Source organism: Tenrec ecaudatus, chromosome 1, assembly GCF_050624435.1.
Source record: "Tenrec ecaudatus isolate mTenEca1 chromosome 1, mTenEca1.hap1, whole genome shotgun sequence".
NCBI lineage: Eukaryota > Metazoa > Chordata > Mammalia > Afrosoricida > Tenrecidae > Tenrec > Tenrec ecaudatus.
In genome coordinates, this window is record NC_134530.1 from 268,040,262 (window position 1) to 268,066,187 (window position 25,926).

At 43.1% G+C, this 25,926-nt stretch overlaps 1 long non-coding RNA gene across 1 annotated transcript in view; it reads right to left on the reverse strand.

The window, feature by feature from the left end:
- Positions 1–25,926, reverse strand: part of LOC142426788 (uncharacterized) — a 73,572-nt gene that overhangs the window by 42,044 nt on the left and 5,602 nt on the right. Inside the window, exon 2 of the long non-coding RNA XR_012779756.1 lies at positions 8,589–8,637. This is a non-coding gene — a long non-coding RNA (uncharacterized LOC142426788). The remainder of the gene's footprint in view (positions 1–8,588; positions 8,638–25,926) is intronic.

Below are 25,926 nucleotides of genomic sequence, written 5' to 3' on the forward strand. Positions count from 1 at the left end.
GACGTGGGTTTAATCTTCTGGGTCCATGCCGTCGAATACAGTAGTCACTTGTTTTTTTGGGTTTTTTTGAGTGTCATTTTGGTGAGCTTATGGTGTTTGCTCACTTTTTATTTTATTTTTTTAAACAATTTACTAGGGGCTCATACAACTCTTCTCACAGTCCATACATATAAATACATCAATTGTATAAAGCACATCCATACATTCCCCGCCCCAATCATTCTCAAAGCATTTGCTCTCCACTTAAGCCCTTTGCATCAGGTCCTCTTTTTTTTCCCTCCCTCCCCGCTCCCCCCTCCCTCATGTGCCCTTTGTAATTTATACATCGTTATTTTGTCATATCTTGCCCTATCCGGAGTCTCCCTTCCCCCCCTTCTCTGCCATCCCTCTACCAGGGAAGAGGTCACATGTGGATCCTTATAATCAGTTCCCCCTTTCCAACCCACTCGCCCTCCACTCTCCCAGCATCGCCCCTCACACCCTTGGTCCTGAAAGCATCATCCACCCTGGATTTCCTGTGCCTCCAGCCCTCATATGTACCAGTGTACAACCTCTGCCCTATCCAGCCCTGCAAGGCAGAATTTGGATCATGGTAGTTGTGGGGAGGAAGCATCCAGGATCTGGGGGAAAGCTGTGTTCTTCATCGGTACTACCTCGCACCCTAATTAACCCATCTTCTCTCTTGAACCCCTCTGTGAGGGGATCTCCATTGGCCGACACTTGGGCCTTGGGTCTCCACTCTTCACTTCCCCCTTCATTCAATATGATATATATATACACACACACACATATATATATATACATATACACATATATACATACACACATATATCTTTTTTTTTTTGCATGATGCCTTATACCTGGTCCCTTTGGCACCTCGTGATAGCACTGGCCGGTGTGCTTCTTCCATGGGGGCTTTTTTGCTTCTGAACTAGATGGCCGCTTGTTCACCTTCAAGCCTTTAAGACCCCAGACACTATCTCTTTTGATAGCAGGGCACCATCAGCTTTCTTCACCACATTTGCTTATGCACCCATTTGTCTTCAGCGATCCTATCATGGAGGTGTGCAGTCAATGATATGATTTTTTTGTTCTTTGATGCCTGGTAACTGATCCCTTCGGGACCACTCGATCACACAGGCTGGTGTGTTCTTTCATGTGGACTTGGTTGCTTCTGAGCTAGATGGCTGCTTGTTTATCTTCAAGCCTTTAAGACCCCAGTCACTATCTCTTTTGATAGCCGGGCACCATCTGCTTTCTTCACCACATTTACTTGTTCACCCCCTTTGGCTTCAGCAGTTGTGTCGGGAGAGTGAGCATCATAGAGTGCCAATTTAATAAAAGAAAGTATTCATGCATTGAGGGAGTGCTTGAGTAGAGGCCCAAGGTCCTTCCGCCACCTTAATGCTTAACCTATAAACATAGACACATCGATCTATTTCCCTATCCTCCTATATATATTTGCATGTACATGTCTTTGTCTAGACCTCCATAAATGCCCTTTGACTCCTAGCTCTTTCCTCCATCTCCCTTGACTTTCCTCCTGCCCTACTACCATGCTTCATCGCCACCTGGGCTAGAGTATACCTCTTCTCTAAGCAACCTTACCCTTGATCATTTCCCACCAAGCATGCCACTCCCCCTTCTCTACCATTTGGGGTCCCATGTTTTTCCCTTGTCCCTGGGTTTGTTAACACCACTTCCTTATCCCCCCTACCCCCCGACCCCAAGTCCCCCCGGAACTGTCGGTCCCGTTGTTTTTCCTCCAGATAGTTCATCCAGCTTGTCCTATTCAGACAGACCTGTGGAGACACTAACATGCACGAAAACAAGACAGAGGAAAACAAAGCAACAGTATACAACCAGACAAAAAAACAACAAAAACAAACCACTGACAAAGAACAGAACAAAACAGTTCACAAGAGAAAAGCTTGTAGTTAGTTCAGAGATCGTTTGCTGGCCCTTAGGAGCGTTTTCCAGTCCAGTCTGTTGGGGCACCACGCCCTGGCCCCAAAGTCCACTTTCAGCATTCCCTGGGGACCTTGCCACTCCATTCCCTTGCTGTTCCGCTGCACTCCCCCAGTGATTTGCCTCGGTGTGGTGGGATCAGGTCAGGTGCAATTCCCACACTGTGTCTCCGGTGCTGTCCCCTGTATCACCCTTAGTCACTGATTGGCATCATTTCTCATAGTGGGGCCATCCAAGTCATAGATAATTTGATAGAGGAAATTAAGCAGGTAAACTATAAAATATTTACTGATATATATATTATTTTTCATAAATCAGTAAGAACTAAATTGAACTTTCAAACATACCCAACCTTGGAATTGAAATGAAAAAGATTAGTAAAGTTAGGGGACCGAGCTGGGATGCCTGTAGTTGGAGGTCAACCCTAGTGAGGTGGCATGCTTCACCAGGGCTACACCAGTACTTATATTCAAATAGAAAGTACATCATATGGCTGCCCATCTTGAAAATACATATTTTATAACTGATTTGGCATTGATGACTGATATTTTAAATGAAATTTCTTTCAAATGCACTGCAAGTGAGACACATAGACATAATACTTTTTTTTTTTAATGCACTGCCATCAGGTCAATGCTGACTCATGCTTACCCAATGCTGTGGGTTTATGAGACTGCAAAGTATTTACGGGAGTAGAAAGTCCCATCTTTCTCCAGATTAACATAATAAAGGTGGAAAGACATTCTAAGATCTTTTAAAGCATTTCAAATGCTTGGAAATAAAAGATTCCATACTTAAAAATAAAGTTGAAAGAACTAGGAGGCAAAGGGCATTTATAGAGATCTAAATACATGCATAGACAGATGTAAATATATTTATATATGATGAGGGGGAAATATATCCATGTACATATATTTATAGGCTTAGTATTAAGGAAACAGATGGACAGTGGGCCCCTACTCAAGTACTCCCACAACACAGGAACATTTTGTTCCAACAGTTCGACAGTCTGACATGCTCACCCTTCTGGCACTATCGCTGAAGACAATGGGTGCATAAGCAAATGTGGTGAAGAAAGCTGATGGTACCTGGCTATCAAAAGATATAGTCTGGGGTCTTATAGGCTTGAAGATAAACAAGCGGCCATCTAACTGAGAAACAACAAACCCCACACAAAAGAAGCACACCAGCCTATGAGATCACGAGGTGTTGAAAGGATCAGGTATCAAGCATCAAAGACCAAAAAATCATAGCATGGTAAATGAGGGGGAGTGCAGAGTGGGGACCCAGGGCCCATCTGTGAGCAACTGGACATCCTCTTGCAGAAAGGTTGCAGGGAGGAGACAAGCCAGTCAGGGTGCAGTGTAGCAATGATGAAACATATAATTTTCCTGTAGTTCTTGAATGCTTCCTCCCTCCCCCCCACTATCATGATCCAAATTCTACCTTACAAATCTGGTTAGACCGGAGGATGTACACTGGTACAGATTGGAGCTGGAAACACAGGGAATCCAGAACAGATGAACCCCTCAGGATCAGTGGTGAGAGTGGTGATACTGAGAGGGTGGAGGGAAGGGGAGGGAGAAAGGGGGAGCGGATCACAAGGATCTACATATAGCCTCCTCCCTGGGGGACAGACAGCAGAGAAATAGGTGAAGGGAAACATCAGATGGTGTAAGAAATGACGAAATAATAATAATTTATAAATTATCAAGGGTTCATGAGGGAGGGTGGCACAGGGTGGGAGGGAAAAAATGAGTTGATACCAAGAGCTCAAGTAGAAAGCAAATGGTTTGAGAATGATGAGGAAAACAAATGTACAAATGTGCTTGACACAATGGATGTAGATGTAGATTGTGATAAGAGTTGCACAAGCCCCCAATAAAATGATTTATTTTAAAAAATAAAGTTGAAAAATTACTTACTTTAGGAAACTTCAAAAATGTAAAATTTGTAGAAAACCATTGTTTTGTCGGCTTCCTTGGAAAAAAAACTTTTATAGAGCATCATAACAAGCTTGAAAAAAAGACTAATGGATTGTGAACATTTGAAAGCTGTAGCCAACCAATTTGAACATAGGAATAAATTGCAATTTCTCAATTTATGGAGTCAAATTACTGGAATATTGAAGTTGTAATTGTTCAGTGGAAAACAGCTGAAGAACAATTGTTTGTATTAAATGACATTTTGAATCACCAAATTGATATTAATGATTATCGAGCATTCGTGGAAAACATTCTGAAAAATACCCAGAATTATGCAATTCCTGGAAGTGTTCAAAGAGCTCAAAATATTGTCAGAACCATTGCCATAAGTTTAGCAGACTCAGAAAGGGGTTTTTCAAAGATGTTCAGAGAAGAAAAATCACCTGTTTCTAATATATCAACCACAGTGAGTATTGTCTCATTGGCCTGTCATGAAAAGAATGGAATTCCACTCCGCCAGTGAAAAGATCATTAAGGATAAATCACACAGTCAATGATGCTCGGATAAGAGGGAAGATTATTGCAAGTGAGGACACCAATTAAGAAGCAATATGGGAATATCGTAACAGTTTTATTGGTTTTTGTCAAGTATTATTTAGTATTTTTCATTAATATTTTAAAGCGCTTTCTTATAATTTAGTTTTGAGTACCTCTTTTATTCATAAGTGTAACTGTATGAAATAATAAACTACCTTTCAGCATATCTTTTTTTATATGCTGAAAATAATCAGTAGGGCAGCAACCGGTTATTAAATTATTCAAATTCCAACACTGAGTATGTGCTTCCTCAAAAAGTTGGAAGTAGAAACACCATATGACCTAGCATTCTGTCCACTTACTATATGTCCTGGAGAAATAAGATCCTCAATGCTTGATGTATGTATATGTATGGATAGTGATAAGAGTTGTATGAGTCCCTAATAAAATGTAAAAAAAGAAAAGAGGAGAAAAAAATGATTAGGGCAAAGACTATACAGATGTGCTTTATACAATTGATGTATGTATATGTACGAACTGTGATAAGAATTGTATGAGCCCCTAATAAATTGTTAAAATTAAAAAAAAAAAAGAATAAGCGCCAAACGTATAAAAAAAAAAAGATCCTCAATGCAATTAGATATATGCACAGCCATGTTAATCGCAGCGCTGTTCACCACAGGGAAAAGGTAAAAACAATCTAAATGCCCGTCAGTAGAAGAATGGATAGGACAAACTTTGGGACATAAACACAATTAAATACTCAGCAATGTTAACGAATAATAATGAATCTGTTAACATGGATGAACCTGGTAGACATTATGCTGAGTGAAATTAGTTAAACACAAAAGGACAAATATTGTATGAGACCACTATTATAAATTCAAAACCAAAAACCACGAAAAGAGACATTCTTTGATGATTACCAAGGGCTGGACGAGAAGGTGAAAAGAGGGAGTCATGGGGCAGAGGGCTACAGTAGTCCAGGTGGACTAGTGAAACAAATCCAGGGAGACCCCTATGCATAAGAAAGAGCTTTATGTCAAAGAGTGGGGGAAACTCACACTGAGGGAAATATGACTAGGACTATATCCCCTCACTTATAACAGAGGGGTCTGGAAAGCATGGTAGGAAAGCCACCACTTTGGTAAGTTAGGGATAAAGTCCAAGTACATGATCCTGCTTTAAATGTCATTCCCACAGTCTCCCCTAACGGCTATGCTGCCTTAAAGTGAGCACATGGTTGATTCTATCTCCCTGTAGAACAGCGGTTCTCAACCAATAGGTCGCAACCCCCTTGGGGGTCGAATGACCCTTTCTCAGGGTTCACCCAATTCACAACAGTAGCAAAATTAGTTATAAAGTAGCAATGAAAATGATTTTATGGTTGGGGGGATCACCACAATGTGAGGAACTGTAGGAAAGGGTCACGGCATTAGTAAGATTGAGAACCACTGCTGGAGAAGCTGACATTCTTTTGTTATCTCCTCCCGCTGTGGCACCCAGCCCCACTCAGACCTTCCCTCAATGCAGGGATTAGGTTTCCTCACCTGTGAGCTCAAGGGTCTTACTGTAGTTACCACCCACCTTGTGATGTATGTAACTACTGAATATGCAAGTCTTGTGGCTACCTAGAAATATCCTAAGTAGTAAAGACTCCCTCTCTCTTCTCCCACCTCCACGTCAAGAGGGACTGAGGTGAACATGCCACCATGAAATGTGTCTGACTCCTTTATTTGACACTCTCTCCTATCTTCTATGACTTCACTATAACCTTCATATTATCGCCGTACAATTGCGCCTATGGACCCTTCGGTTGTTAGAGGCTGGTTTCCTCGGGCAAAAGAGTAATTATATATTAAGAAAACATCCCAGCCCAGTCCAGATCAAGTCCATAAGTTTGATATCAGTCTATAAGTCCGATATTAGCCCATGGATTCCTCTTCAGACTCACACAGCACATGCAATGATGCTGAATGCAGGAAGAGCATAGGCCAGTGGGTGGAAAGTCTTGTGGATCCAGTGGCAGTGGAAGCATCTCAGCACTAGCAGCAGGGGTCTCTCTGGGACTCCTCCAGCTCTGAGGGTCTCAACATCAGGAAAGGGAATACAGAGACCCTGGGTCTGGCCTCCAGTGAGCTATTGATCTCTATCTCACCTCCAAAAGAGGTCATCAAGCTGCGACTTGATTGACAGGCTAGACTCTACCCCTTCGCTCAAGTTGACAGGAGATTATGTAACTACCACAAGGGTAGATGTGTATTAACTAAGAGTGAAGGAGATGGCAGTATTGGGTAAGAAGGAGCTTAACTAAAAACAATGGGCCAGGGAAGACCCTGGAGGGTTTCACAAATGAACAGCAACAGAAGTAAATCCTGCTATATACACAGTCCTGCAATAGTGGTGATCTACACGCTGAAAGTTGGATAGACAAACAGGCTGATCAGGTGTGGGAGGGAGAATAAGAGTATATCCATAAAGACATATAGATTTGATAGGGGATGCTTAGGTGTACTTACCTTTGCTGCAAATATATCATGAATGTAGTGGAGCATACTGGGGACAAGATTATGAAAACTTCTTAGATATAACCAAACCCCTTGAGGGAACAAGTTTCTGGTCCTGGGGCATCAGGACCACATCTCTAGAGGCACCAAGGTCAACTGGCAGAGCCCAGTTCGCAAAGACAATGTTCTACATCCCAAGTTGGTGATTAGTGACTTGGATTTTAGCTATCCATGTAAGGTACAATTATTGGTGTTGCCTCATCCAGAGGATGAAAGAGTGATGAAAATGGAAAGACATGGGGGAATCATTGATCCAGTACACTAATGGATCGTACAAGCCTCAGAGAGCAGAAGAACTAACCAGTGCCCAGTGACCACTACCAACAGCTCCGAAAAGAGTCAAAGTAGCAGGGCTTAGGCAGTGTGAGAAAAATCTGAAACAGAACTCCAAATCATGAAAGAGGCCAGACTTAAAGGTCAAAGAGAGATTGGCAGGTTTCCCAGGACTATGGCCTTTAGTTACCCTTCAGGTTTGGAACTGAACTTACTATGCTAGAATATGAAACCATGTAAGATTTGAAAAGGGAACAAAGTTCAAAGGGTGAGAAAGGAGGAGGGATGTAAATAGGAAAAAGAAGGAGGGGGTGGGATAAACAGGGCTATGTTGAGGCGATTGCACTGGATGAGCTGAAACAAAATGTGCATGAATTGTTGCATGTAAAACTGATGATTTGCTCTGGAAACCTTCTCAGGATTCACAACAAAAAGTTAAGGGGAAAGAAAGTTTACAGTCTTGGAAACCCTAGCCAGGGTTGGCAGGGGTCAGAACGGACTTGATGGCCCTGGGTTTGGTTTCGGTTTGATTCATATTTATGTCAAAGTGCTAAAATTAAAACTGCCCAATAGCATGTGTTGGTTGTCTTTTAAACATCAATTTCATACCAATTGACCATGAGCACTTACTAACATTTCTGTCTCTGTCACTGTGGCTCAGAAGACTAACACCACTCCCTTCTTTGATAGAGTCCCAAACACAGTGGGTGGATTTGCCTGGGGCTGGGGTGGGAGAAGTGGGTACAGACAGACAGAAATAACAAGTATCATTTGATGAGAAACAGACATAGTGTTCTCCAAGTTCCTTCTCAAGTTCTCTTTCTCCTAGCTTTATCTTTAAAGAATAAATAAATAATGGAAGCAGAACCTTTTTCTTGTCTTCCTTAAATAGGCACATTCAGAAAGAGGCCAACTTTGTTCTTTTCAAAATAGACCAAGAACCACAGGCAGAGCCCTGGAGCCAATGACCCTGTGGGAAAGTGGAAGCCCAAGTCACGGTGGCTGTCCTTTCCTCCTTAAAAAGCAGAATCTGAGGCTATAGTGGAAACAGACTTCTGCAGCAATTTCCTGGCTTCTTGTTTGAGGGGGATGGACTCCATTTCCCAGCCCTCGAGATAGACCCAGAGCAGCATTAGCCAAAACAGTCCCTATAGAAGCCGTTTCCAAAAATAGACCAAATTGCCAAAGAGACTGGCTTAGAGATTGACACTGGAATTTTCCAGTTGGATGGCTCTGTTTCGAGCTAGTCGAGCAAATGAGCAGTGTGGAAACGAGGCGAAGCTCTGTCTTTAACCGCGGCCACACAGGCTTACGTTACCTGCTAGTGGTTCTTCATCTTGTTTTTCAGTCGCAGCTGCTGTGGTTCCCTACAACAAAAGTCAACACCGTGAGGAAAAACATTAATGACTTTTACCAGTAAAATGTTTAGTATCACCACATTCCTGCTGAGGAAAATGGCGTTCTCAAAAATACTATCTAAAATGCTTAAGACACTAAGCTCCTTTAAACACAAGTTTGTTACATATTTCCATGGTTGGCAGTTCAAGCCCACCATCGCTCTTGGAGGAGCTCCTGTTAGGAGACGGGGGTCATTCTGCGTGATGTGTGGACTGTATTTCCTTTGTGTTGCTTCCAGAGAAATGGAGCTCCGGGGGGACGCTTTGCGTCGGCATCAACTCGCTGGCAGCGAGCTTGTTTTTCTTCAGTCCGCACTGGAAATGGAGGATCCACATGTAACACTGAGAAGGAGGACTCAGGCTCCCTGGACAAGCTTCCTTTATGCGCAGGTTCTGATTTTGCTAGCCCTTTCTACATAGTGAAAAGCTAGATGGTGCTATTTAATTGATGGTCATCATATCTGTTATTTTCCAAACCAGGACGTAATTCAGAATGAAGCAGGGAGAGGAGGAAAGGCATAGAAAGAAAGTACATCTTTAGCTGTCCACAGAATCTTGTTCTTTAGCCAGGGAGACATAAGCAATTAGAGATCTTTTCTCCCTCGGATTTAAATGGAACGGAGCACATGAGTGCATTTTGCAGCCCATCTGGACAGTGCATGCAGCCAGTTTTCCTTCCATCTACAATCGCTCTTCCCTGGTGCGTGGTGATTTGAAAAGGCTGGCCCGATCACCCCCCATAACTTGACAACTGTCTCGATAGAAGGCAATCGTTTCCTCTAACTGTAAGCAAGCACAATGTCAAAATGTCGAGGAAGGGAGGTTGAGGGGGCCAAGGGCAAGGGCATAGCACCGTGGAGGGCAGGAGCAGGGGATAAAGTAGGGCATCCCATAAAGGTCCCCCTTTATTGTGGGTGTTGTTAGGTGCCATGGAGTCAGCTCTGGCCGGGAGGTGCCCTGTGCACAGCAGAAGGAAACAGGCCCCGAACAGCCTACACTTATCAAGCGTGACTGAAAAACTGCAGGCCAGGGTAATAATTTGATAAGAGAGCAGGAGACAAACTCCAGGGCATGCCAACAAAAATGGAGAAAAGAAAGAAGGGAAGGGGTGGCAAGGACAGGAAAGAGTCATGGTGCTTCATTGTTATCATCAGTGGGGAGGCACCAGGAGCTACTGCGCTCTCCTTTCTGAAGTTGACACCATGCTCGAACCTACACTTCTCCAGCTCCTAAGTGAGAGCAGAAAGGAAAGGGTTGGAAAGACGAGACGAGAAAACCTCAGGCAGCACAGCAAGCAATGGGAAAGGTGATGCAAAAGTGACTAGATAGCAAAGTGATTGTTGAGCAAGTGAAGCCTGAATTTAGAAAAGGGAAAAAAAACCCATTAGATACTTTATAAATAAGAAGCGCACATAATAAAATGATTTTTATAATTTAAATAAATAACAGTGATTTAACAGGGGGAGAGAAAATGTTCTAAAATTGATTGTGGTAATGATTGTACAACTCTTCTTGATATGACTGAAGTATTAAATTGTGTGATATGTGGATTAAGTGCCAATAAAACTGTTTTAAGAAAAAGCAGCACACTTAAAACAGATTTGGAAAAATCCAATTAGCAACTTGGGGTAACAATATCCTGCAAAAGCAAGTTTTTATAATCACAAAGGTGGATGCTAAGTTTGATTTCAAATGTACATTAGAGCTTACATTCTGAGCACCCTGGTTTGCAAAACCATATGGCTGGCAGTGGCAGCCTGAATCCATCTGCAGAGCCCACACCTAGACTAAGCCTCCACTGCATGGACCATTAACCAAGGATGGAGACCGTCTTGCCCACAGGCAGAATGCTTTGGAGAGTGGATTGCCTCCACCCTTCTCTGGCCAGCTTAGGGAGGGGAGTCTCTCTCTTAGAGGCTAATCTAGGTGTGTCTTCGATGGAGGGTACTATACTGGGGATAGTACAGGGGGTCGAACAGTCATGACCCTGACCGCCATGGTCAGAAGGTCCTAGACCAGTCTTGTAAGCTCTTCTCTCCAAAAATATACATATCCCAATCATGGTCCTCTCCCTGCTTCTGCAGTCCCACTTGTAACTGTGATGTATTGATTGGGACATGCGTGGTGGCAGTTTCCTTTGCCCACCTATGCCCAACAAGTTGACTTTGGCTTATGGTGAATCCAATGCATGTCAGAGTAAAACTGGGCTTCCCACGGTTTACAATGGCCAAGCTTTGGGAAATAGATCACCGGGCCTTTCTTCAAAGTGCCTCTAGGTGGGCTCAAATTGCCAACCTTTTACTCAGCAGCTCCGTGTTTGGGCTATTTGCGCCATCCAGAAACTCCTGATGTTAACGTCAAACCAAACCAAACTCATTCATTGCTTTGTAGTCGAGTAGGGTTTCTTTAGTGGAGCTGACTGCCACAGATGTCTCCCCGGGGTGACTGGTACCCCTTAGCTGGCAGCCAGCCACTTAACGACTGTGCAGCTAGGGCTCCTGCATTGCACAACCAACAAAAGCCCAAAGTCACGGCCATCGAATGAGTCAATGCTGACCCCAGTGGGTTTCTGAAACAGGCAACTGCTACGGGAGTAGAAAGCCCACTCTTTCTCCCAGAGCTGCTGGTGGTTTCGAACAACCCACGACAAAGTTGGCAGCCCAATACACAACCACTACACTACACTCTTCTCTCTCTATTACATAGGGAACCAAAAAACCCATCAAGCATGGCGTGGGAATTTGAAGGGGAGGGCAGGGCTTGGATGCGTGGAGCAGTGAAAACGATGTTTACATATGGGGCACACAGGAGCAAAGGCGTCACTGCAGCGAAGGCTAGCTCACACATAGCCGAAGTTACCGCTGGGTGGTCTGGGGAGAAGTCCGCCTCCGTTTCCATCCACAGGGCAGGCCGTAGCTGTAGCCAGGAGGATAACCACCCTGCTGTTGCTCAGACCAATGGCCCCCCGGGGGGAACTCGGGTGCAACTGCAAGTCCCACTTCACCCCAACAATGGAGGGGAGAGGGGGATCGGTTGAAGTCACCACCACACCCCCGCCCCAGGACTACTTTCCAGCCAGTTTCAAGTAAGGACAATTTCGGCCTTGCCTGTTTCAGGACACCTGTTTTCAAAGTGATGTTTTGTAAGCCGCCCAAAATACGTACGCAATAGAGGACTGGGGACTTTCACGCTCATTTGGGGCAGGATCAAAGCAAAAACACCCCGCACCTGTGCCAGGACCAGTAGGAACGATTTGGGTGAGCGTGGTCAAAGCCTGCAGAACTCTCCTGTCCCGCAGCCATTTATTCAAAAACTTTGCAAAACAAGGTTGGGAAATCCAGAATTTTTCTCCGGGAAGGAAAAACTCGCTGCTCTGCTGAGAACACTCAGTCCAGAGCAGTTTCTTCCACAAGTACCTCAGAGATGAAGGTCATTCAACTACTCAGCAGTTTGATTCTTAGGCAGGGCGTTCCACTGTGGTGGGAGGGAGCGGCAGGAGACATCATGATCACCTGCGGGAGTTTCGGCACCCTTTCTTTCCTACAGACCCCAGCTCTCTTCACTGGGAAGCCAGCCTAACCCCAGAGGGCACAGAGGAGGAGTGAGGTTCCACCACTCCCAGACCGTACGCCGCTTTTTAAAATGATTGTGATAAAATACAAATCGCGCTTTAAAACTATTTTAAAAGTACAATTCAATGGATTATCTTCACCTTGTTGTGCTACCATCACCACTCTTTTCAAAAGTTTGTTCTCACTTCGAACAGAAACCCACTACCCTTTCAGCAATCCTGCCCACCTCCTACCTAAGGCACGGACTCCTGGGGGCGCTGTGAGCTAGGCAATGGGCTGCTAACTGAAGTGTCGGGGGTTCAAACCGGCCCCCAACCACTAAACTACAGCTTCTGCCTCTGTGATTGTGTCTACTCTGCACAGAAAGTCACTTTTTAATAACTGAATGTAAAGATAAATGTCATCATCTGATGCCTCTCCCACAAGTTATTTAACTATTCATACCAGTCAATAGTTGGTGAAAATCATGATCACAACCAACTGAAACAATAATTGTGGGAAGAAGGCCACATCACATTTTCTCTTAAGGGAGAACACAGGAAAAAATGGAAAGAAATATTTTATAGTTCAATGTTCTTTCTCCCTTCCCTTCCTAGTTCAATGTTTTTGCTTTGTTTGCTTTTTATTGTGAATTAGGTAAAGACTTATTGTTTTACGTTCAACATTTCATGTGCATTTTATTTCAGTTCAGCCACTGCAATGACTTCAATGTAACATTAGTTATCCCCCTCCTCCCTTTGTTAGCTGTTTCCATTCCTCCTCTCTCCCAGCCTTTTAACTTTATCCTTGATTGAAATCTGCCTTTTCGATTTTAAGTGATTGATGGCTGTCAGGTGGGACGTGAGTTCAGGTTTCGGTCTGAAGAGTTGACTAAGGGCCATAGCCTTGGGGGTTCCATCAATCACCATCCATCAGTATGTCTGCTGTCTTTTGTGAGGTGAGGTTTTGTTGCATATTCTTCTACCACTCTTAATAGGACATTTTAATGTGATCCTGTTCCAAATAGTTGGTTGTGGGAGCTGCCACCATGTCAGGGTTATGGACAGTCCACTAGCCCCCTGGACTACTTGCTTCCTAATGTCTTTCATTGCTATTCCTCTTCTTTCCTCCAGACTGGGAGAGACCATTAGTTGCACCTTGGAGTAGTTTAGTTGCGACTCACCTAAGTGGGATGCAGAATATAGAACTTTGTGCTATGCTGTGTAAATTAACTTCGACGTCCCCCAAGACTATGATCCCGATCCCCTAGGACCAACAACTCATTCCATCAAGGTGTTTGGTTAGGTCTATTCGTTTTCATAACTTTGTTCTCTGCATGCTCTACCACATTCACGTATATATTTGCAACAAAAGTAAAGAAACAAAACCTCCCCAAAAACCAAGCTTCATTCTGAGTCAGTGCTGACTCATAATTACTCTATAGGACAGGGTAGCACCTCCCCTATGGGTTTCTGAGACTGTAACTCTTTCCAGAAGTAGAAAGTCCTGTCGCTCTCCCACAGAGGGACAAGTAGTTTTGAACTGCTGACCTTGAGGCTCACAGGCTAATGAGTGACCACTATACCACCAGGGCTCCTTCAAATTTAAATGTGTGTGTGTTGTTAGGTGTCACTGAGTCAGTTCTGACCCACAGTGAGCCCACGCCCAACAGAAGGAAACACCACACAGTCCTCACAGTTGTCCCGTGCCTGAGCCCCTCGCTGCAGCCACTGTGTCCAGCCATCTCCTTGAGGGCCTTCCTCTTTCTCACTGCCCCTCCCCCCCACTTGATCAAGCATGATGGTCTTCTCCAGGGACTGGCCTCTCCTGACAATATGTCCAAAATATATTAGACAAAGTCTTGCCATCCTTGCCTCTAAGGAGCACTCTGGCCTTACTTCTTCCAAGACAGATCGGTTTGTCCTTTCAGCAGTCCATGGTAATTTCAGTATTCTTCCCAGCACCGCAATTCAAATGCATCAATTCTTCTCCAGCCTTCCTGATTCAACATCCAGCTTTCACATGCATATGATGCAACTGAAAATTCCATGGCTTAGATCAGACATACTTTAATCCTCAAATTAATATGCTTACTTTTCAATATTCTAAAGAGGTTTGTGCAGCAGACTTACTTACTGCCAGATATCTTTTGACCTCTTGAATGCTGCTTCCATGAGCATTGATTGTGAATCCAAACAAGACAATATTCTTGACAACTTCAATCTTTTCTCCATTTATCATGATGTTACCATGAGTCCATTTGTGAAGATTTTGGTCTTGTTTACATTGAGTTGTGATCCATGCTTAAGGCTACAATCCTTGATCTTCATCAGCAAATGCTTCAAGGCCTCCTCAGTTTCAGCAAATAAAGTTATGCCATCTGCATATGCCAGGTGGTTAATAAACCTTCCTTTCATCCTGATGCCACATCTTTCTTCACCTAAGCCAACTTCTCTGGTGATTTGCTCAGCAAACAGAATGAATAATTTGGGTGAGAGGATACAACCCCGACACACACAATTCCTGATTTTAAACCATGTAGTATCCCCTTGTTCTGTTCACATATCTGTCTCTTGATCCATGTACAAATTCTGTAGGAGAGCAATCAAGTGTTCTGGAGTTGCCATTTTCTCAAGGTTATCCATAGTTTATGATGGTCCACACAGTCAAATACTCTGACATAGTCAATGAAACACCAGTAAGCATCTTTCTGGTATTCTCTGCTTTGAGTCAAGGTCCATCTGACATCAGCAAAATCCCTTGTTCCATGTGCTCTTCTGAATCCAACCGGAACTTCTGCCAGCTCCCTGTTAATGTGCTGCTGCAGCTGTTGGATGGTCTTCAGCAAAATTTTACTTGCGTGTGATATCAGTGATAGTGTTCTATAGTTTGAGCATCCTTTCTGTGGAATGGGCACAAATATTGATCTCTTCCATTCAGCTGGTCAAGTAGCTGTCTTCCAAAATCTCTGGCATAGATAACTGAGTGCTTCCAGTATTTCATCAGCTTGTTGAAACATTTCAGTTGGTATTCCATAAATTACTGGAGCCTTTTTTTGGCTAATGCTCTCAGTGCAGCTTGCACTTATTTCTTCACCACCATTGGCTCTTGCTCATTTGCTACCTCCTGAAATGGTGGATTGTTGACTGGTTCTTTCTGATACAGTGGTTCTGTGTATTCTTTCCATCTTCGCTGATGCTTCCTTCATCATTCAATATTCTGCCCTTGAAACCTTTCAGGATTGCCACCCAAGGCCTACATTTTGTTTGAGTGCTTTCAGTTTCATAGATCCTGAGCAGGTTCTTCCTTTGGGCTTTCTAATTCTGGGGCTATGCACATTTCACTATAATACTTGGCTTTGTCTGTTTGAAAGTTTCTATCCAGCTCTTGGCCTTCATCCTTTCAAGCTGCTCCCAGTGGATTCTCTTGCCTCCAGCATTTATTTTTTTTCTCTGCTCGCTCTTAATGTTTTACCTTCCCCTTCACTCAAGTTAACACATGTCTGTCTACCTGTTAACCAATAACCACCTCTCCCTCCCTTGGCCTCTCAGCCCTGGTAACCATCAAAGAATGTTTGCTTTCGTGTGAAAACACTTTCTTTTCCTCACTCTTTTTTATTTTCATGAGGTTTATTCACTTTCTTTGAGGTTCCCCTAATATCACTTTCTTCCTAAATTTAAAATAGTTGATACTACCTTGAACTCCACTTAGCTTTCGCTCCATATGAAAGTTCTATAACTACACGATTCCTTCTATTTACTTTGTGATTGTCTGCATTACAAATTGGTATTTCTAGTTCCCTATTTTGAGTCTTGTAGTTTTGTTTTACTTTGGATAATTCTGTATCTGGAAAGACTTCTGGGTGGTGTTATCATGTATGTTAACCTCAAGCTGTTCACTGTGGTTCCTTCTCATTCTTAAGCATTTCCCTGCAGAGCAAGGAAATTCCAAGGAAATACCAAAAATACACTTTGGGGCCAGGATGTGGCACCTCATCAGACTCGACTGTAAAACACTCCTAAAGGTCAACAAACAGACCTTGCACTATTTACAGGCTTTTCTCTCTCCCTTTTTTTTCCCCTCACTCCCTTTTTTTGTCATTGGTTTGTTGTTGTTTTGTTTTCTTTTATTGGTTTGTTTTGCTCTGTCTTGTATTTGTGCATATTATTATCTCTGCAGGTCTATCTAGATAAGATAGGCAGGATAAATAATCTGGAGGAGAAAACAGTGGGACCAATGGTTGGGAGGGGGTGTGGACATGGGAGAGGGGAAGGTGGGAGAAGGAAATGGTGTAAACAAACCCAGGGACAAGGGAACAACAAGTGATCCAAATCGGTGGTGAGGAGGGTGTAGGAGTTTTGGTAGGATGTGATCAATGGTAATGTAACCAAGAAGAATTACTGAAACCCAAATGAAGGCTGAATATGATAGTGAGACAAGAGGAAGGTAAAAGGAAATAGAGGCGAGAACTAGGAGGCAAATGGGCATGTATAGAGATCTAAATAAAGTCAGGTACATAGATTTATATATTAGGATGGGGAAATAGGTCTATGTAAATATATTTATAGGTTTAGTATTAAGGTAGCAGATGGACATTGGGCTTCCACTCAAGTACTCCCTCAATGCAAGAATACTTTGTTATATTAACCTGGCATTCCATGATGCTCACCTTCCAGACATGATCGCTGAAGACAAAGCGGGTACATAAGCAAATGTGGTGAAGAAAGCTGATGGTGCCCAGCTATCAAAAGATATAGCATCTAGGGTCTTAAAGACTTGAAAGTAAACAAGTGGCCGTCTAGCTGAGAAGCAACAAAGCCCACATGGAAGAAGCACACCAGCCTACAAGATTACAAGGTGTTGAAGGGATCAGGTATCAGGCATCAAAGAACCAAAAAAAATCATATCATTGTGAATGGGGGGAGTGGAGGCCCAAAGCCCATTCATAGGCAACTGGACATCTTACAGAAGGGGCACAGGGAGAAGATGAGCCAGTCAGGGTACAATGTAGCAACAATGAAACATACAACTTTCCTCTAGTTCTTAAATACTTCCTCCCCTCCACTATCATGATCCCAATCCTATCATACAAATCCAGCTAGATCAGAACATGTACACTGGTTCTGATAAGAGCTGAAAACACAGGGAATCAAGGACAGATAAACCCCCTAGGACCAGTGGTGAAAGTGGTGATACCGGGAGGGTAGAGGAAAGGTAGGGTAAAAACGGGGAACCAATTACAAAGATCTATATATAACCCCCTCCTTGGGGGATGGACAACAGAAAAGTGGGTGAAGGGAGACATTGGACAGTGTAAGACATGACAAAATAATAATAATTTATAAATTATCAAGGGTTCATGAGGGAGGGGGGACAGGGAGGGAGTGGAAAATGAGAAACTGATACCAAAGACTCAAGTAGAAAGTAAATGTTTTGTGAATGATGATGGCAACAAATGTACAAATGTGCTTGACAGAATGGATCTATGTATGGATTGTGATGAGTTGTATGAGGCCCCAATAAAATTATTTTTTTAAAAAAGAATTCCCCTTAGTATTTATTGTAAGCTTGGTAAGCTTTTTACAAATTCTGTCAACTTCTGTTTATCTGGATATCTTAATTTCACTATGCTATTTAAGGGAAAATCTTGTTAGGTGTATGACTCTTGGTTGGCAATTGTCTTTTTTTTTTTTTCAGAGTTTTATATATGCCATCCCACTGTCTTCCTGTTTGCATGGTTTCTGCTGAATTAGAGTTTAGTCTTACTGATTCCCTTTTGTAAGTAACTTTTTGTTTTTTCCAAATTGTTCTCAGGATTCTTTCCTTGTCCTTGATTTTGAAAAGTTTGATTTTGGTGATATGTCATGGTGATTTTCTTTTGGAGGTCTATCCTGTTTTGGGTTCATTCGGCATATTGAATGCATATCTTCTTGTCTTTCATGATGTTAGGGAAGCAACTGGCTTACAATTTTCTCTGTGCTTTTTCTCTTCTTGTTCTGGAAATTTGGTCACCTGTAAGTTATCCCTCTTGATAGGGTACCATATAATTCTTAGGTTTTCTGTTTCTCAGATTTTTATTTATTTGTTTACTTATGGCTCTTTTTTCTTTTTTTTTCCCCTTACAAATTACTATTAAGAGATTTGTCTTAAGGGTCTCTGATTTGGCCTTGCATCTACATCCTTACTCTTTTTTTTTTAACTTTTTTTTTTTAGTTAGTGAGAGAGTGAGTGAGTGAGTGAGTGAGTGAGTGAGAGAGTGAGTGAGTGAGTGAGTGAGTGAGTGAGTGAGTGAGTGAGAGAGTCTCCTTACTCTTTCAATGTAGTATCTATTCTGAGTAGTAATCTTTGGTCACTTGTGTGAGCCACTCTGTCTTGTTTCTTCGTGTGAACTAAAATCATTGTCTCCGAGACATTGTGATGGTGTTGTGTTTGTAATAAATGGATGATTGTATGTAAATACAAACACAACACCACGAAGACCTCCGTCACTCACCACCTATCGCCTAATGGGTGTGGCAGAGAATGTAGTGTGTGCGCCGTTTTCAGTTTGCTGTTCATATAGCACAGTAGAGAGTAGATTCGGCTGGTGTTTTCTGATACCTACTGATGATCAGATGGCTCTGAGTGGGTATTGGCCCCTGTCCCATAGGTATGGCTACAACAGATCCAATGTAACTGGGTCATGTGAACAAGGTGATTATCTCCCATCGAGTGGAACAAGAAAGAGAGAAGGAAGGTAGGGAGAGAGCACACAAACAATTTTTAAATAAAAAATGGAGAAACAAACACTAGCACAGGGGATGCTGTTTGCTCCGTGAGTAACTGTCAACTTCCACAGTTTAAGGCAGGCCTGTAGGAAGGTACTACAGCTCAACCCAGGGAGCTGATGCACCAGACGGTCTGACTCTCGGCTAAGATAAAGTGGACACTTTCCCGCCTGTTCCCTGGGAGGCTGCAGAAACACAGGATTCTGCAAAATATTAGCTACTCCCTGTTCCTGGATTTATCTTCCCCTCAGGACTATTGTCAAATTGGCTAACATATTATTGCTTCTTTCTTTGCCTTTAGCTAATTGTCAACCAGTCCTTGTCACAGGAGGCAGGGTAGGTGACCAGTACTCTATATGAACCTGACTTGAAAAAGTTCTGGGCCTTGGAGTCTATGCTCCTCGAGCCTCCTATGCCCCACCTTCGTCTTGTGTCTTTTATCTCTAAATCTATAATTTTTAAAATTGTAGACCAGGCATTCTCAAACTATGGCCTGCGGGCCACAGGCAGCCTGCCAAGAACATTTATCCAGCCCACCGGGTGTTTTTGCCCCGTTTTGTTTTTTACTTCAAAATAAGATATGTGCAGTGTGCATAGGAAGCTGTTCATAGTTTTTTTAAACTATAGTCTGGTCCTCCAAAGGGTCCAAGGGACAGTGAACGGCCCCCTGTTTTGAAAGTTTGAGGACCCCCGTTGTAGACCATGCCCCTCTGATTAGTTACCCTGGTTCAATTTGTGAGAGAGCAGGTCTCACTCATAGGGAAGGGGGGGGAAGGAAAGGAGAAAATTGGGGTACCCTCTATCAGCCAATGAGCTCACAGGGTAAGAGGGGCTGTGAAGGCAAAAGGAATCCCATTTTAGTTGGAGTTTCTGGTGGCCTAGCTGTTATCTGGTATCAAGGACCTGATCTGGAAGTAGTTGATGCAGCTTAGCTGGTGGCTGAGACTACAGTACTTATCCCTGGTAAGAAACTCTGCTGGGTCCAGAGGGTAACTCGGGACAGGTTAGCTGGTTTTAGAAGGAGCTCTTGCCCACAGGGTAGCTAACAACAGGTCACTTGTCTAGCACAGCAATTCCTGCTCCAGTCTCAGGTGTGCTACACCAGGAACCTGTTCCACAAGGACCTAGCTCTTACTTCACACAGGACAGAGGCTGTGCAGGTGGGTGGGAGAGACATCCACCACTGAGTGAGCAAGGGTAGGGGCTGGCCACTCCTCGGTCAACAGGAGGGTGGAGAAGAGGGAGGTTCCCACCTTGGTGGTCACCAACCACGAGTGTGAGTCCTTGTACCGGTCCTGACCAAGCAGAGCTGATTGTGGCCCTACTAAATCAGGCCAACCAGCAATTCACCCATCTGCCTCTTCTCTTACCACTTTTGTTGAATCTCTCTGTCCTTCCTTCTGAAGCTTAGGGTTCCTGGATTATTTTCCACATCTGTTTCATTTGGTCTCTCATGTTTTTGCTGTAGCGGATATGTGTAACATGTTTGTCCACCATCTTCCCAGAAGTTCTCAGTTTAGTATTTTCAAAAGCACTAAAGACTAGGTCAGCAGTTCTCAACCTGTGAGTTGTGACCCCTTTGGTGGTCAACCGATCCTTTCACAGGGGCCGCACGATTCAGAACAGTAGTAGCAAAATGACACTTAGGAAGTAGCAACGAAAATAATTTTATGTTTGGGGGGGTCACCAACACGAGGAACTGTATTTAAGGGTCAAGGCATTAGGAAGGTTGAGAACCACGGAACTAGGCTTCTCAGGTTTCTAACTGCCATCAACTCTACTCTAGTTCACAGAGACCCTACAGGATAGAGTGCACCTGCTTCATGTTGGACTTAAGCACCTAACCATTATCGAGTTTCAAAGCCCAACTTCCCTGCAAATGTCTTGCTGAGATTCTGTAGGTCTAGCCCACTCCTACGACACACTTTAAGTAGCAAAGTTATGCAAAGTTTCAAGACAACTTTTGAGTCTAAGGAGAGATGCTTTAGAATTTGGCTATTTGTCTACAGCTTGTTTCCAAATGACAACTCCACTAAATAGTCCAGCTATCAATGTAGTCTACATTTACCTCTAACAGGTCCCTACGTGTTGCAATGTTTGTAATCAGCTGCTAACCTAAAGGTTGGCAGTTCAGACTGGCCCAGTGGTACCAGGGCCCTGACAATGTGCTTTTGTAAAGATTACAATCAAGAAAACCTGATGGAGCAGTTCTGCTCTGCACACATTGGGGTGCCATGCGTTAGCTGGCCTCAGTGATCATACTTTGCGTTTTCACTGTGTGTGAGTCCCTTGGTGGGGCCATCAGTTCACACGCTGGGCTGCTATTGGAAAAGTTCACCCCGAGGCAACTGCGAAGAAAGATGCCGTGTCTGCTTTCTATAATTCCACCACTGGGAACCGTCTGGAGCATGTCTCTACTCTCACACACATGGAGTCACAAGGACTTAGGGCTGACTCAACCGTACGGGTACTAGTGGTATAATCTAACACGGTTTCTAGCGCCTTCAGGGGAATTTTTCATTGGTTAGCAGATGTGTAAGTATTACTGGGTGCCACTCAACATTCAATCTCCTTTTCTACCTTAATAACAAAACCTCAACTTTATTTGGTGTCAGTATAAGCCTCAATCCCATAGCTGTCGAATCAAATCAGGTTGCTAGTGGCTCGATCGGACAGAGTAGATCTGCACCATAGAGTTCCATAGAGTTCCCCGGGCAGGTATCTTTACAGAAACACACTGGTGAGGCAGGTGAGAGCAGACCACTGATCTTTTGGTTAACTGTCAAGCATTAAACCATTGCACCCCCAGGGCTCTTCCAGTATCATAAAACTCCAAACAAAATTCACTGCATTCAAGTCCATTGATCCCAATTCAACTGGTTTCTCTAAAGGACTACAGCTCCCTGTTTCCCCCTTGCAAGTAGATGTGTCCAAGGAACCAAGGTTTGGTTAATAAAATGTAAATAAAACTGTTCTAAGAAGGAATTTGCTTAGTTAGTGTTGCCTTTTTGTCCTCCATCCTCCTTCCCCAGCCCTAGTGCTGAGAAAGGAACCCTGATGGCGTACTGGGTTATGTTGGGCTATGAACCACAAGGTCCAACGTTCAAATCCACCAGCCACTCCATGGAAGAAAGATTTTATGCTGCCACACTGACAAAGAAGGGTAAATAAGCAGGTGACTCTCGTGGTATGGCTCGCAGGGTCAGCCCCAGTTCCCTCCATTGTTTCCTGCCTTTAGTCCATCCATATTACCAAGGAGCCCTGATGCAGTGAGTTAAATGTTGAGCTCGAACCACAAGGTCCTCAGTTCATCCCACCAACTGCCCCTGTAAAGATTTAGTCAGACCAGGGGATGTGCACAGATACGTTTCAGAGAAGGCACTGATATTTGTTGGCGGGTAAATGGGGAGGAGCAATCTCATATTTGGAAGGGAGACTGAACAATAATCGTAGAGAATCCAAGGGGCAACTAACACTGGTCCTATAGTCCTGGGTAGACACTTTGAATATGTTTCTACTCAACCCTGTGAACTGCACTGTGAACTGGGCATTATGATGACCTTAGACACCAGCCTTACAGGGAACATGGCATCCCCAATGGCCACACCAGAAGGACTCGATGTAGAAGCTTGACTTAACAAACTGGGCCCTACCTCAAGACTACTATACGCTTGTATTTAGGACTGAAATACCCTGATGGGAAAGGATACAAGGGATTGCCACCACAAAACTGTGGAAATGGCAATCATTGGACCTTGGATGGGATCCCTGGTTAGTGGATGTCCAATAAAAGGAGACTCAGAACCACCACATATGTAGTGCCTCAATGCTTCCCTTGCATTAATAAGGCAAGTTTGGGTCTGACATGCAAGGGTCTGCCCTTGTAAGCGATGATGCAGGAAAATTTCCCCTAGTACCAATCCCCATGGTCCGTGTAAACAGGTCAATCAATTAAGAAATCAATCTGAGAAATAAGAAAAAAATCAATGTGTATTAAACAGCATTTCATGGATTTCAGCTCAAAGTTGGGTTATACTTGCATAAACTCATATCAACAGTACCTTAAATTCTATATCATTGGAAAATTATTGATGTGATCAATGCAATTGCCTTATACCCTAAGGGGATGATTGAGTATGTTTTTCTTTTTTGTTTCTTTTGGGTTTTTTTATGTTTTGTTGATCTTGTTGGTTCTGGTTTCTCTTATTGCTTTTGTCATAATATGATCATCAAAGTAAACCAGGGGACAAGCAGATGGATTCTGGCCTTCCGCTTAATTCTAGCTCTAATCCAAGAACAGCTAGTTCTTAAAATATGGCCCTGCTCGATACTTGCCTTCATGAAAGATCTCTGAAGACAAGGGTGCTCCAGCAAGTGTGGCAAAGGAAGCAGATGGTGCCTAACTATCAATCAGAATAGTGTCTGGGGTCTAAAAGCCTGCATTCAAACAAGCGGCATCTACGTGAGGCATCAACTAAGTCCCCAGGGAAGAAGCACTTGTGGCCCACAGATGGCAATGACAACATCCAATTATGATCAAGGGAAAAGTAGCAGAGCTTGCATTATGAACACCCAATTTGTAGAAGGTCATGGCCCGCAATCCATCTGTAGAGTGTCGGTGGGATTGGGCCTCTGGCAGCTGCCCGCTAGTCACAGGTGAATGATGAGCAGCTTTGCGATCAGAGATCACTGTACATTCGATGATGGTGAGTTGGACCATGGCATAATATGATACTGGGTCAGTCAACCTCTCTTTTGATGCAACCTGATTTGTACTACACTCAAATATTTCTTGATTGTTCCAAGAAAGAAATTTCTTCTCTGGCTTTTTAAATACTGTTGGGTTTTGTTTTTTTCTTTTCCTTGCTCTTTATTTTAAACTTATTCGTATTTTCTTCTTTCTCTTTCATTTTCTGATTGTTAGGTCTCCCAGTTTAGGAAGCACAGCAGGAGTGGATACATAGAGACAACACCTGATGCAATAGTTTATTGGGAAAAGGGGTGTAGGGGAGGAAAACTGGGGAGCGATCAGTGGACACGGAAACAGGGGAGGGAGCATTCGAGCTGATTGTGATGATGTCTATACAACTCTTTTTCGAAGCAGTTTGACTATGGAAGTGCATGATATATGAATATGATAACAAGAAAACTACCGAAAGAAAAAGAAACAGAACCCACACTTGGCCTCTGGTTACCATGGGTGAAGGAGGGAATTCTTGCTTAAGGGCCATTGGGTTCATTGTAATGGCGATGGAGCAATTTGGAGAGGGACAATAACAGTGGTAGACCACACAAGGAGTATAGGCAATGGTGCTGACTTATACTCGTAGAAGTTGTTGAATTGGTGAATGTTTTGTTGTGTATATTTTTGCCAAAATTGAAAAAAATACACTAATAACAAGGAGTTTAGGGGGGAAGTGTTCTAAAATTGATTGTGGTAAAGATTGTGCAACTCTTCTTGATATGGTTGATCTATTTAATTGTTTGATAGGTGGACAAAGTGCCAATAAAACTATTTTTTAAAAAAAATTTGGTCTCATAAACCTAAGGAGATGTTCTACTCTACCCTAAGGCCTGCACAAGTCCGAATCCACTTGATGGCAGGGTGGGGGTGGCGGTAGAAGTGAGGTGGCATATGTACTTTACTGCCATCACTCAAAAATAAAGAGCTGCCATTGAGTCGATTGTTACTCATGACAACCCCACATAGTACATGTCACAGTACAACTGTGCTCCACAGGTTTTCCTGTTGAGCCTTTTCAAAGCAGGCACCCTACGGTGCTTCTGGGTGATTTCGGCTAGCAGCCTAGCACTTAAACCCTTTGTACTACCCAGAGACTCAGAACCACTTCCCGAAAGACTGTTTTTCTTTACGCAAACAAAGCCTGTCACCCAATCAATATCTGAATGAGGTAATCAGGGCATGGTTGAGTCCCAAAAGCTCTTCGATCTATAATTTAAAATCAAAGCAAAACAATGCTGCTGTGTTTAAAGGGTTGCTTAATGAACTCCAATCCATGCCTTGTTTCTTGGCAACTGCAGTCTTCACAAGGATAGAAATGAATAGCTTTTAATGCATCCTGTGTTTGGAAAGAGAACAGAACAAATATTTTGCAGGAAGTTTGCTGTGTTCCAACCCAGCTGGACAGGTATATAACTTTGCATTGTGTGTTTTTCTCCAGACAATAAAATCCTGGGGCCTAAGCAAGTTATAAAACTACTGCCATGGCAGTGAATAAGATGAAATGTCATTCTCTAATCTTTGTTTAAAGAATCTTCAAGCCTAGCTTTTATTTGTTAGCTTTTGTTGGATCAGTGTATTTTGTCTGAGTCACTAATCCGTTTGACAATTTACTGAAATTTTATCTGTGCTGTCTTCCAAAAATGTATGCAAACACAGCTTTGCCTATCATTTCAGAGAATTTTAAGCCTCTAAAAGCTATTCATAAATCCTGACGACTAAAAATACCTGGGCTAGTGGTACTCTAAGCTCCTTCGGAGCTCTACAACTGGTTTACTTCTAATGATGGGGGGGGGGGAGCAAAATCACTTAAGAGTTATGCTTATGTTACTAGTTACTAGACTGGTTTTTATTCTAGAACCAACTAACCTATATTCTAAGACTGCTGATTAAAACAAAGGGGTTTTGCAAACCATAAAGTTCCTTTCCTCTGAAATTTTACAACTGTGTTGTGTGACACTCTAGTAATAGATGCTAAATATAGTAATTACTTTATATACTGCAGGTTGAAATTTCAAAATCTATATCCAAGGGGGTAGACAAAAAAACTTGAAAAGAGCTCCACTGGGCAGAGCTTTTGTAGTACGCATTGTGGACTAGCATCAAGCAACCCGCTCTGAGTTAGTGCACCCAGTGGCATCATTTGGGAAGGTTCTCTCTGGTCACAGTGAATTTTTTCATGAAAGCAGTTTTGTTAGAA